We start from the raw sequence: 4,487 nt of genomic DNA, 5'->3' as shown, positions 1-4,487 counted from the left end.
CAGATCCTACTGTAATACTGGTAGTCCCAATGGTTGTATTGCAATAAATCATGTTTTTAAAAAAAAAAGCATTTAAAAAGACAAGCCAAAATGCCTCAGAAACCATAAATTCAACCCAAACTTTATGTATTTAAATGCTATATTTGCTTCCCACTAATAAACCTTCATTTCACTCAAACTAAGCAATAAATCTTCCATACTGAAGTGTCTACCTTGCCCAATTAATCCAAAGGAAAAAAACCTGAAACAATTAGTAAAAATAAATAAATAAATAAATAAATAAAAATTATAGGAATTAACATACCCTTTTAAATTGTTTTTAAATATTTTGAAGGTTAAAAGAGTGTTTAAAGTTTGTAATTCCTAGTAGGAAAACATTATCTGAATGAATACCCTAATGGCAAACCACTATAAAATGTTTCAGTTGCTTGTGGGGCAGAGGAGTAGGGATTATCTTCACAGCACCCTAGTTTTCTCCATGAGAAGGTCAGAGGTACACTTGTTTGTATTATCATGATGTCCATTGGGTGATCAAAGTTGCTCTTCCTTCAGCACGGGCTTTATTTGTCAGAAAGTCATTTGGCTGGCAATTTACTAATGAAATTCATACCTTTGGGTTGCTCTAATATTTTGACATATTTGCTGGCTTCTGGGCCATATGCTGGAAGGCCACCATTAACTTCTGGATCCTGCGTGGCTGTAAGAACCTCTGGATCACTAAGAATTTCATTGAGCCCAGGCATCCCTGCCACTCCAGGCATACCCCCTCCCATTCCAGGCATTCCTCCAAGAAAGTAACCTGGGAAGGAGCCATCCTGTGCTCCTGATTGTCTTCTGGCTTCTTCCTCCCTCTGAGCTGTCTCATGTCCTTCCCAAGCCTTCTTAACTCTTTCTATTCTTTATTTGATCTCCTGCTCTTCATGTTTTTGATCATCCTTTCTCACACATTCAGCAATTTTCAGGGCCTTTGGTTGAACTTCTTCCAGCATGCATGATCATCTTCTTCATAATCCAGTTTACAAGCATGGACAAGATCATGTGCTGCATCTTTCCAATGGCCCAGAAGTCTGTGTGCTTTCCCTCACTACTCAGAAGGCAGAGCTGAACTGGGATTTATTTCAGTAGCTCTGTCACAGTCTCAGATGGCAGCATTTGGCTCTGTAATTTGATGAAGACACTGCCTCTTCTGGCATACAGAATGACCAAGTGAAGATTCAGCTTGAGGGCACCTGTGAGCAAGTCAATGGCTTTCCATAGTTCACCATCACTTATGGCATCAATGTCAGCCACTATTATTCTTTGCTTAATCTATCATTTCCTTGGTTAGCTCTACATTTTCATCTCCCACTTCTTTTTTTTTTAAGACTTTATTTGAGAGACAGAGAAAGAGTGTGTGTGAGAGAGAGAGAGCACAAGAGAGGGGAGGGTCAGAGGAAATAGCTGACTCCTGGCTGAGTGGGGAGCCTGATGTGGGACTCAATCCTGGAACTCCAGGATCAGGCCCTGAGCTGAAGGTGGTCACATAACCAACTGAGCCACTCAGGCACCCATCTCCCATTCCTTGAGAGGCATCAGGATCTGTTTCAATCACACTTTCATTGTCAATTTCTAGACCACTTTCCTCACTTGATGGTTCCTCTGTCTTTATGTTTTCTTCCACCTTCTTACTATCTGTTTTTTCCTCCTTGATATTGTCTTCTGATTTAGTTTTAAGAGCAGCAGGTAGTATTTCACCCACCACACTTGCCACCCACTCCCACAGGAAGCACATAGCTTGGTGTGCAGAATGTTCGGATCCTGCTTACACATTTTCACCAAGGCCCAAAGCTCATTCACTCTGTGGAAATCCATGGCCAGAGGCAAAGAGAGGTGGCAGGAATGACAGAGGTTGCAGCCTGATACCAGTTGTGGGTACTAGCTCAGTGTGACTGTGTGGATGGGGTGGAAATGGAGTCTTTATTCTGGGAAGCCATGTAAGTAAATAAAAAGTGGGGATTCTCTTAGGAAAGAAGGAAGAATTTAAATTAGAAGATAATTGTCAGTCTTTAGTATTTGTGTGTTATCAAATTTAACCCTCTAAACAACCTTATGAGTACTAACACAGGGTACTCTATAAATACCATTCATATATTTGATAAATGATTTTGCATTACTGTACATTAGATATAGTTCTGGGATCTCAGGACTTGGCAAGACACAAGGCAGGCAAACCCCTGTCCTCTTGGAGTTTTTATTCTAGTTAAGAAGGCAGACATTAAACAAATACATGTATGATATACCATATGATGATAGGAGTAATGAAGAAATGTTAATCAGAGTAAGGGAATAGTGTATAATGCAGTTAATTTAAATAGAGTGATCCTGAGAAGACTTTGAAGAGATGACTTCTGAGCAATGGTCTGAATGGAGCCATAAGAGCATCTGGGAGAGGAGGTTTCCAGGCAAAAGAAACAAAAACACCTTCAGTTAGACATTGGGGAATTCATAAAAATGCTGGTGAATATGGAAATAAAATCAAAGAAAGAGAGTCAGGGTGAGACTATATAGAGTTGTTAACAATAATAGGATGTTTGAGTTTTATTTGGAGTTTATTGGGGCCACGGGAGTTTTGGGGCTGGTGAGCGAAATGATTAAATTTGTGTCTCAAGTAAACCATTCTGGTTGCTGCATAAATAATGGACTCAGAGGGTAGGGGGCTAGCGGGGTAGAAGGCAGAGTGAAAGCAAAGAAACCAAAAAGAGAGTATTTCGAGAGTATAGATGAGCAATGATGATAGCCTCAATGAGGGTGGCAATAATATTGAATATGATAAGTGGTAAGAGGCAGAATATACTCTGAAAGTGGAGCTGATGGATCTAATGTAGTAAGAGTGAAAGATACCAAGGATGACTTGTAGGTTTTTATAATGCTTAATTCTACTTTTAATCATAAGTTTTTATAATGCTTAAGTGTCAACTTGGCTAGACTATGGTGCCCAGTGTTTGAAATTGGTTCTCTAATCTTATTAAATTCAAAAGTACCATTGACTACTTCCATTGGTGAAGAGAACATGGATTGTCTGTGGTGTGATGTGACAATAGAGATTCACAAAGTTTCACAATCGGATACTCCTAGTCAAATACTTACGAGACAAGTTACAGAGTGGCTATGTATTTAATATTTTAGAACATTTTTAGCAAAATAATGAGTATGAGATTGTCTGATTGCTCCTAATTGCACTGGACCAAGTAAGGAAAAATAAGGAAGAGTTTAGGAATCAAATTCCCAGCTCATGCGCTGCATAAATGACCTAAAAGTTTCTATTCTGTGCTGAAAGAAACCCTTATCACCTGTATAGCCAAAAGAGCCAAGAGTGCTGAAAACCAACTCAGAGCCTCATCCTGCAAGTGGTTGAATTACAATGCAAATTGAATTTTCAACCTCACAGGGTGTCTGCTATTAAAGTGAAGGTATAAATTGGGAAGGAATGAGATCCTGAAAATTAGAATAGGGACATATGGGAAGATCCTGATAAAGCTGGGGACATTGAACACTTTAACTCCCATGAGTCTTCTTTGCCAGTAGAAGCATCCACTCCATCCTCATCTGAGGAGATTAACCTTGCTCTGCCTAAAGAAACTGTAATGACCTCCCATGAAGTAGTTGCCTTTCCAGACACTGATGATTCTCTTCAGGACCACCACTGTCTTTGCTTCTAGATCTATCACTGGACTCAAGTTCCTGTAGACCCCTAATGGTGAAAGACAAAATGTCACCCATAAAGAGTGTAGTACACTCCACAAGAACTACATGATCTTGCCAATCTATATAAATAGAAATCCAGGAAATATGGGTGAGGGTCAGTATTTACAGGTATGGCATAATGGTGGAAGGACCATAAAATTGGATCAAGCAGAATTTATCGACATGGGCCCACTAAGCAGAGATGTGGATTTAATGTTGCAGTTTAGGAGATTAGAAAGAACTCTATCTGATTGGTTGATTGGTTACTCGAAACACAAACCAACAGATTCATTGACATTAGAAGATACAGCCTACACTAAATGGACTGAAATGCCAGCACTGTCTTGATAAACTATAGAGGAAGAGATTCAAAAGCTTAGGGAGATTGGAATGTTAGAATGGATTTATCACTTAAGATCTCCTCATTCATCCTAGGAGGATGCAGAGGATATACCTTTAAATATGACTATGAGCAGTAAGTTTGTGAAGGAAGGCCCAACACTCTTGAAGAGCTCTGTGATTATTTTCCTCCATAGGTCAGAAATTATAGTGGAAACAACTGTCACTGACTTGGAATACCTAAATGTAATGAAAGTAATTGAATTCCAAGGTATCAAAACAAGTGATGCTATTTAATCACCAAAGGCAAGGTGGGCATGGTTACTCTAATGAACAGCAGAATCAAAGCAGCAATTAGAATATTATGACTTGCAGAGAGCTGTTGGCTAGCTGATCCTGCTATTTCTAGGAGTAAAATACATGGT

At 39.3% G+C, this 4,487-nt stretch overlaps 1 pseudogene; it reads right to left on the bottom strand.

Moving 5' to 3' along the window:
• Positions 1-575: 575 nt before the first annotated feature.
• LOC116879893 lies at positions 576-1,851 on the bottom strand (annotated as a pseudogene).
• Positions 1,852-4,487: the final 2,636 nt, after the last annotated feature.

The sequence above is a fragment of the Lontra canadensis genome, unplaced genomic scaffold, assembly GCF_010015895.1.
Source record: "Lontra canadensis isolate GAN:19392208 unplaced genomic scaffold, GSC_riverotter_1.0 scaffold64, whole genome shotgun sequence".
Taxonomy (NCBI): Eukaryota; Metazoa; Chordata; class Mammalia; order Carnivora; family Mustelidae; genus Lontra; species Lontra canadensis.
Note: the sequence above shows the minus strand (reverse complement) of the source record. Positions and strands in the feature narration are given on the sequence as shown.